A 9,675-nucleotide genomic window follows, 5' to 3' on the forward strand; every position below is an offset into this window, starting at 1 on the left:
CCTTTCGAAATTGTTTAATTAAAAGGCGCAGTCAGCTATAAAAGTTGCTTAATTGACCGCTACTAAGAGCTCTGGTCTCCCTAGGGCCCGAGTCCGAGAGCTCAGATTTGCAGAATATAACTGTAACAAACCGTTTTTATGCCACCACATGGTAGAAAAGAGATTTCTGCTCTGGAAGTGGTTCAGAGAAGAGCAGGCGGCCAAAAAGCAATCCTACAGCTTAAGCAAATAACTCCGTACAGACAGGCTAGGGTAACCGGAGCGTTTTAAACTTGAATACCAAGACCAGCAGGGGAATTCAGACAGCCAGCCCAGCGGATCGCCCCAAAACCAAGAAGTGCAGGACACAAGATGGGGGAAAACGACGTTTCAAACCGTCAGGAAGTGCTTCTTTAAACAAAGAGGGGGGGGGATGTAGGGGTCTGGAACAAGCTACCCTGTCAGCGAAGTCGATATCCTGGTTTCTTTCACAAAGCAGATGAAAGAGATCGTCAGATCAATGAACCACTAAGAAATAAAACTCCTCTGCTTCATAACAGTTCGAATGTTTATGTTCTCATGACAAGGTAAGTTAAACAGGGGGTTATGCAGTGCGATGTAGATTTGAACAAGTATGTATTTATATATTGTAGCCAGACAGCTTGATATTTACACTGGGGAGTTATGATTAGCCACGCGGTCGGTGGTATGCTCCAAACGACAACAAAAACTGGGTTCAGATGATGGTCAAAAAGACACGTGGAAAATCTGATGCAACGCCCAGCAGGAAGTTTATTCGGCCACGGCCAACTGTGCAGAAAGGGAAAAGGATATCGTGAGTCACGAGAATGATGCAGACCCAAAATTTCACCGACCCCCAAAATCACAGGAAACGGTGAATTCACACTGAAGTGTAAACGTGACGAGATAAAAACTGGCCTGGTTCCATCTGGTGCTTAGTCAGCATTGAAAAAAAACCCTCGTAGCATCACAGCGGTGCTCCAGCAACAATGTCTTTCAGCATCAAAAATTAGGGTAACTGGCTCTTCAAGCCAAATACCAGAAGAGGCTCGTCTGTAGCAAATCATTTAGCTTCTGACTTCACTCTTAATACATCTATATATATATAACATATGTAATTATGAACATAATTCATGTTGAAAAGTTGAACTAAGAAAACACGACTGCTTTTGTGGTTTTTTTTTTATTCTAGTTTTTCAGCGTGGAATTAACCTCCACCTGCTCCTTCGCAGTCGACATACCAATGCAGCTCCCTGCCCGACCCGGTTCAATCCACACCAGGCCCAGAAGCTGAAACTCTGCTCCGGGAACGTCTTAGAGGTTCACCAAAAAAAAAGCACGCAACTATGCCAAAAACCCTTTCAATTCAAAACAAACCGGCCCAGAAAAACTTTTTCGCATTAAAAGGGTATTAGAAATGATCACAAAGAATCGTTTTAGAATCCGATTCTAGAACAGTTCCCCCCCCATCTTTCCCTTCTTATTCAGTTCACCACTGCCACCCCTTGTACCCGCCTCTGCTTGTACCAGGACAGCGCCAACCCAGGTCTTTAAATTGTTTAATAAAAATAAAAAAGCAGGACTGATCGAACGGCTCACCGGTTACTTCCTGTAGCGCGCTGCTGTGGTGGAAGGGAAAGGCCGACTTGCATCCCCTGAACCGTGCCATCGCGAGCCCCCAGTCACGCCAGGAGACACCAGCGGGGGATCGCCGAGAGGGGGCCTGCAGTCGCTCGGCTGGCCGACGAGCTGCAGGGGGCGCACAGCCCTGCGAGCCCGCAGCGGAGGCAGAGGAGCTCAGCCTGGTCACCTCGACCCTCAGGAGAGCTGCATCAGGCGCGGGGGCTGCCGTCTCTTCAACGGGGCCAATGGACCACTCTCTCTGGGGGGGCACTGAAGCGGTGAATGTGAAACGTAGCAAGGCGCGTTGAAGGTCTGGCCTCCGTTGGGGGGGGGGGGTCACGGCCAACCCTCCGATGGGGTGCGGCCGATGCGATTCCCACCAGGATGACGGGGGGGGCTCGCATGGAGCAACTCAATTCACCCACCCTGTCCACGCCACGCCTCGCCCAACGCAAACGAGGGAGCGGATGAAGACGCTGGTGCGCCAAGGTGGGCCTGCTCCTCGGACACCTTCCCCCAGCTGACCTGCAACAGGCCAGCGGCGCAGGGCGCGGATCGGATGGCCGAGGGTTATCCGACTTTCATCGGATACGTGGGAAAATCTCAGGAAAGGAGCCTCGGCAGAGGCGGATTCAGCCAGTCTCAACTCTGTAGTCGCCCTAGAAGAGGATATTGTGAATCATAGGAATGATGCAGACCTGCAACTCAACTACCAAACATGGGAAAGAGTTAAGACATTGTGATGAGGATGATTAACATGCCACAGGGGCTTCAGCAAGATTTCTTGTAGGAATGGGGGTGGAAAGAGGAGATTGCAGGAGGAACAGAACCAGAAGTGAATACTGGAGCTCCAGAGGGACCTGGGTTCCTCTAGAAATACGGCCATATAAGAACAGCAGACAGCCTTGCTAGACTTCAGTTTCTTACTGTGGTTGCGGAGGTGCACAGGGAACCTGGAGTCCTCGTCTTCGAGGCACAATTGCCCTCCTCCTCCTCCTCCCCAACTGAGAGCTGGTGTGGGGGGGGAGCGGACTGGCGCATCATCCAGGTGGGGGGCTGCACACTGGTGGCGGGAGTGGGATTCCTCATTACCTGTAAAGCGCTCTGAGTGGGGTGTCCGGAAAAGTGTAAGGAATTAAGAATATTACTACAGCTTGAATAGTTGTCTCCATAGTTGTGAGGAGTAGGTCTATCCACAGCCACCAGAGGGCGACTAAAGCCCCACTCAAGGTCCAGAGAGAGAGACTCCCAGACTCAAACACATCACAGCACAGATCAAACAGCAATATCTCACACACACAAACACAACATAAACTGGAATGCTACAGAACCTTAAACAGACAATACACACTAGCTGAATATTTGACCAAAATAAAAAATAACAAACAGAAACAGACCCTGAAGAAGTACAGGCTCAGTGACCACAACCTGGCCATAGAAACTGGGCGACACAGGCAGACCTGGCTGCCCAGAGAGGACAGGCTGTGCTCCCACTGCCAGCAGGGAGAAATAGAGACAGAGGTGCACTTCCTACTGCACTGTGACAGATACTCTGGGATTAGAGAAACATTCTTCCCGAAATTCAGAAATCTAATCCCAGAGTTCCCACACCTGCCAAAACCACAACAGGTCCCAATCCTACTGGGAGAGGGAGGAGGGAACTCAGCTGATCTGGCAGCCCAGTATGTGATCTCCTGTCACAGCCTGAGGAACAGTGAGTCCGTCTCCCAATAATGCTCCAGCCGCCTACAGTATATGTCAATATTTTATAATATGTCTCTGTTGTAAATGTCTGTAACATGTCTGTAGATTTTATTTTACTTCTATTTTTTGTTTTGTTCCATGTTAATTTTATTATTTTTATTTGCTTTGGCAACACTGATTGTACCCATCAGTCATGCTAATAAAGCACCTTGAACTGAACTGAGAGAGAGAACTGGTAGCTCAGTTGAACTGGCAGCCCAGTATGTGATCTGTCACAGCCTGAGGAACAGTGAGTCTGTCACCCAATAATGCTCAATCTGTTTACAGAATATGCAAATATTTAATGATATGTCTCTGTTGTAAATGTCTGTAGATTTTATTTTCATTTTTGTTCCATGTCAATTTTATTATTTTTTATTTACTTTGGCAACACTGATTGTACCCATCGGTCATGCTAATAAAGCACCTTGAATTGAATTGAGAGAGAGATGCACATGCTCATCAGGGTGTGGGCCAACTGCAATGCCAACTATATGACTGGAAACTATATGACCCTAGCCCGCTCTCTACAGCCGGGAAGGACTGGGGAGGGGAGAGGGGGTTACATCTTTTGTGGGGGTTTTTTTGAGGCCGAGTGAGACATTTCTGAGCCATGAGGCCCGGCCTGCAGCCAGGGCAGGTGTGAGCAAGTGGGGAAAGAGCAGCCAGCCCCCACCACCCCCCCAGCAGCACAGACATCCCAGGGGGGGGTGTCTGGATCCACCGGCTGCGGCGTCTGTTCAGAGCTCACCGGTTCCTGCGCCGATGGTGGAAAGGACACCAGCCTGGGCAGCTGCCAGAATCTTAACACGTCACGCTAGCAAAAAGAGGGAAAAGTACAGGCCTCTCTATTTGTTCAGGTGAAATGCGACATTCAAGCCTCCTAGGTCTTCATCAGTTGCTTATTAAAATTCCTGTACATGATCTCAGTCCCCCGTTTTCATTTGTATCCCACTTTTAGACAGGCTATACAGAAAGCAATATATATATATATTGGACAGTAAGCATGTGCCATCGCTGAGTGTTATTAATATAGTGCGCCCATCCCGAATTGCACAGCAAAATGCTCAATCTACCGGGCTGTTCCAAAGAACCGGGCTCAGCCTTTTCCGAAGAACTCCGACAACCCAGCGTGACTCATCGCACACGGCTCACAGGCACAACGGTGCACGTCGAAGGAGACGAGTTGCCACTTATCCCCGATCCCAGTCCCGGAGAAAAACGTGGAAAAGCCGGGGAGGGGGGTCCCTAGAATTGGGAAGATTGGATTTTCCCCTACCTTTAACGGAATGTAGAGGCCGATCTCGCTCTAGAATCAGATTACTTTATTAGCCATATACAATTAGGAATGTGTCTTTTCCCAGACCCCAGCTTGCTCTCCATGAGACACACAGACAGGGAGAGAAGCTGGGGGTCACAGCGCAGGGTCTGCTATTGTACAGAGCCCCAGGTGCAGCTGGGGTGAAGGGCCTGGCTCAGGGGCCCAACGGAGTAGGATTCCTCTGCCGGCCGCGGGATTCGAACCGGCAACCTTCCAGCCACAGGCGCAGATCCTGAGCCACAGAGCCCCCGCTCCACCCCGTCCTGTCTAGGACAGGACAGCCCAACCCCGAGTCTCGACACGCATAGAAACACCGGCCCCCCACTTTAACCAAACCAGCTGATCCCCCAGTTCAGACGTTAAGCAGCACTTTCCTGACAAGAAGCCAGCAGGCTCCGATCTGCCCCAGTACAGGCCGCCTCTCCTGCCCTTCCTAACTGCTGCCACACAGACACAATCACTCCTCCCCTCTCCCAGGCCTGCTAGCACTTGACGCGGCGCAAAAGCGATAGTGGAGTGAGAAGAGATCGGACTTGGTGTCCTGCTGCTCACTTCCAATAACTTGTCTTTCGCTGCCAGAAAGCGTGGCGGTATTTTCCCCGGCCGCAAAGCCCAGCCCTGAGAATCCGCCGACAGGAAATATCTCACAGACCCTTGTAGTTTCCAGCATGTTCCCGCTGTCGGTTAGTTCGGTCCGATTCTCGGGACGTCGAAACGAGCCGATATACGGGGGAGACAGAGCCTACCTCGTACTTTGGCGTGAGCTGGCCTGGCTGAAGAAATGACAGGCCTGGTCAGCCATCAGCCTCATGGGGAGCAAGCGAACTGCAGGCAGGCAAGCATGTCTCTACACGAGCGAAGATGCAAGATTAGAATCTGACCTCTTGAACGTCTGTTAGAGAACACCCATTTTACCCCATGTAAGAACTAGAGCTTTTTTAAAAAAAAAAACCCCACCCAATTAAAATAATCTACTTCAATATTCTTGAAGTTACAGAAGCGGATGCACAACGCATTTTAGACAAATATTTCAAAGGTGATTTAGTTTTAGAAATCATTTCATTTTTTAACAAGCTGGGGAATGCCACATTGGCAAATGAAAAAATTAGACGGAACTCCAAGCAAATTTTTAACCACCTCCTTATGTATACGGGTAGGGCTTTGAATACAACTGACACACTGAGCCAGGAAGGACTACACTTAAATCAATCTACTGACAAGAAAGGACAGTTCTTTCATTGTGAAATCGCAAACTCTAAGTGAAAAGAAGCAGGAACCGAAAACCCATTGACTTTAAAATCCTTCACCACACTGATCCAGACTTCTCCATCATTTGAAGAATTCGGCTCCCCCACCCTGCCCCCAAGTCCTTTCTGAAAAGGTTTTTATCTTTTACCTCAAAACCGCTTTGTGACAAAAGATGAACCATGGAGATACTCAGGAGCAGTGAGTGGGGACATGAGGCTATTTTATCAGGTTTATCAGGTTTGAATGGCATCTACAGTGGGAGATTGTTTCACACCCACAACCACCAGCAACAAGGGCCAGGGAGTGGGGGGGACTTTGAATAGACTGCAGACGAGGGCTAAGAACCAAGCCAAGAGCTAAGGGAGGAATGCAAGCTCCACCTTCGAAAGACTCCAGAACTACAAATCCCAGAGGGCCACAACCCACTCCCCCCGCCGCAATAATAATTGCTTACACTTCTATAGCGCTTTTCTGCACACTCCACTCAGAGCTCTTTACAGGTCATGGGGGATCCCACTACCACCACCAGTGTGCAGCCCCACCTGGATGACGCACCAGTCCGCTCCCCACACACCAGCTCTCAGTGGGGAGGAGAGCAGAGTGATGGAGCCAGTTCAGAGAGGGGGGTTATTAGGAGGCCATGACTGGTAAAGGCCAGGAGGGAAATCTGGCCAGGACACTGGGGTTATAACCCCTCTCTTTTCAAGAAACGCCCTGAGATTTTTAATGACCACAGAGAGTTGGGATCTCAGTTTTACATCTCATCTGAAGGACGGAGCCTTTTTTTACAGTAGAGTGTCCCTATCACTATACTGGGGCATTAGGACCCACACAGACTGCAGGGTGAGCGCCCCCTACTGGCCCTACTAACACCTCTTCCAGCAGCAGCCTTAGCTTTCCCAGGAGGTCTCCCATCCAGGTACTGGCCAGGCTCACACCTGCTGGGCTCCAGTGGGGCTGCCAGCGGCGAGTCGGGCAACTGGACCGAACCCCAAGAGGTCCCTGCTCAAGCCCCTGCAATGCACTTGCATCAGTGGCTGTTGCACAAGGGGTGAGCAAAGAAAGATATTGCACTAATCGCACACCGATTCACCCTGATCGTGCTCCGTTTCAACTCGCTGGTTATTTCGGTTACCGAGCGATGCAATTCTTCCCTTGCTTGCATGGCTTACAGTACACTCACACGTCCCATCTCCCAGCGGCCGCAGAATCGCAGCCCAGGCCCGCGCGTCTGCTGCGTCATCGAGCCCCCGGCCCCTATCAGCAGCACATCGGCGTGATATTCCGCCTCAACTCGAGCGAGGGAGGCAGATCTGAAGAGCTGTGCTTCCTCTCGCACCGAGATAAGAGCGCAGCGGGGCTTGAAAATGGAACAGGGCAACAGCGAGTGAAAGCAGAAGTGAAAAAACTTGCCAGGCCGAGACAGACATCCAGAGTCTTGCCCCTCTATCCCTTTTCAAATCCCCACCCCCATTGCATTTCCCCAGATTCCAACAGTTAGGCATGTAGCGTTAATGTGCATAAAATGACCTGCCAAGCGGGTGACAGTATTACTATTGATATAGTTGTTTTTTTTTAGCCAGCAGCCATATCACCCTGCAACTCACAACTGGCAGCCCCACAGGGCACACAGAGGGACAGACCACACACTCACGCCAGGGCCAGGTTTCCCAGCAGCCAATTAACCCAACGTCATGGCTCTGGAGTGTGGCAGGAAAGCCATGCAACTGTGGAGAGACCATGCAAACTCCACCCAGACAGCACCCCAGGAATTGAACCCAGTGCCCAGCGCTGTGCCACAGCACTGCCCTGCCATTACTACCACTAATAATTATTAGCACTACAATCACATTTTGAGGCAGTGGACTAGACGCGTCTTGATTAATCAAGATGATTGACACTACCGGAGACCAGACGCTTGGGTTTCACCGACAGCTGCCAGTCGCTCAGCTACCAAGTGATTCTGCGAGTTCTGCTTCACCTGCCCAGGTGAAAGTGTGGAAAGTGGAAAGTGGGAGAGAGAGAGGAAAATTCACACAGTTACACTCACAGTGACAGGCAGAACACTCTAGGTTCAAAACTAGTGAAGTTGTGCAGTTGTAGTATCCTGTAGGATACAATTCTCCATTTAATTAAACCAACTTCCCCACCAGTCGGTTGGAACTTCCAGCAAAAACTCCTGACACAGCAATTGAACGACTGACAGTATTGTAAGGCTGCAGTCTCCAGGAGCTGAATGTCTGGACATCCCAGGGATGTGGCCATCTCTGTCCTTCCAACCTGTCCCATTTTCCTTAGCGGAAGAGACTTACACCCCCTTCTTCTGCAGCCTCAGCCCCTCCCAATCAGCTCGAACCCCACTCCCCCCCCAACACCTCCCCGAAGAAACACCCCACCGCCCCCCGCCTTTCACAAAAAAAAAAACACGTCATTGATCTTGCCGTTGCTTCAGATCACCTGGTGCAGGAAAGAATTCCGACTAATCTGCGGCCGAGTCTGTCCTTTGATCGCCACGGGAGGGGGAGAGGGGCCGAACGAAGCAAATTCCTAAACCCCAGTCCACTCCAACACACGACATGCCCCCCCCCACAAAAAAAATGCATTTAAACAGGATTGAAAAAGGCCTGTGATCAACTAGCCTGCAGGAAGACGAAGACGTGTTCTTTTGGGAAAAGGAAAGCAAGTCGCAGAGGAAGAGACGGGTGAAGGAAGAAGGCATTGATCCGAGTCCGAAAGCCGAAAGAGGCGTCTGTGGGGCTATTTTTAGCGCCCTGGCTCCTCGCCGACAGTTGTGCAATTCTGGAGTATGCCACGTCACTGCAGGACGGTGCAGTGGTGAATCAGCCTCTGCTGGAGGGAAGTGCTCCTCTTCCCCTGCCTCCCCCGAAACTTGGCAGAATTTAACAACGTTTTATGGGTCTCGATGAGCAGGGAGCACCTGCTGCTCATAGCTGGCCTGGGCCGCCCCACACCACCGCGGGCTGCGGCGCACAAGGAGCCCACAGACGGCTTGCATGAGAGAGCAAAGCGTTCTCAAGCAGGGAACGCGACAAAGCTACCCGACGCAAGCAATCAAACAGCAGACATACCACCCTGGAACTCACCGCTGGCAGCCCCACTGGAGCTCGGCAGGTGTGAGCCTGGCCAGTACCTGGGTGGGAGCATCCTAGGAAAGCTAAGGCTGCTGCTGGAGGAGGTGTTAGTAGGACCAGCAGGGGGCGCTCACCTTGCGGTCCGTGTGGGTCCTAATGCCCCCAGAATAGTGACTGGGGCACTATACTGTAAACAGGCGCCGTCCTTCGGATGGGACGTAAAACTGATGTCCTGACTCTCTGTGGTCATTAAAAATCCCAGGGCGTTTCTCATAAAGAGTAGGGGCGTTACCCTGGTGTCCAGGCCAAATTTCCCCCTGGCCTTTACCAGTCATGGCCTCCTAATAACCCCCCTCTCTGAACTGGCTCCATCACTCTGCTCTCCTCCCCACTGAGAGCTGGTGTGTGGGGAGCGGACTGGCGCATCACCCAGGTGGGGGCTGCACACTGGTGGAAGGGTGTAAAGCACTTTGAGTGGAGCATCTAGAAACGTACTTCAGAACAAACAGGGAAACTTGAACCAGAGGACACAAGGGGGGGAAATGACGCAAAATGCATTTAAAATCCGAGAACAGGAGGCACTTCTTTGCACTAAGGTTGGCAGGAGCGTGGAACAGGCTACACAGCCGTGTGATGGAAGCCGAAAAA

General features: G+C 51.0%; 1 long non-coding RNA gene across 1 annotated transcript; it reads right to left on the reverse strand.

The window, feature by feature from the left end:
- Positions 1 to 533: 533 nt before the first annotated feature.
- On the reverse strand, positions 534 to 9,137 carry LOC148643876 (uncharacterized). The gene is made up of 2 exons (XR_015928799.1): positions 8,393 to 9,137; positions 534 to 7,916 (listed from the first exon to the last, which is right to left on the reverse strand). It is a non-coding gene; the product is annotated as an uncharacterized LOC148643876 (long non-coding RNA).
- Between the last annotated feature and the right edge of the window lie 538 nt (positions 9,138 to 9,675).

This window comes from Lepisosteus platostomus, chromosome 21, assembly GCF_059453375.1.
Source record: "Lepisosteus platostomus isolate fLepPlt1 chromosome 21, fLepPlt1.hap1, whole genome shotgun sequence".
Lineage (NCBI taxonomy): Eukaryota > Metazoa > Chordata > Actinopteri > Semionotiformes > Lepisosteidae > Lepisosteus > Lepisosteus platostomus.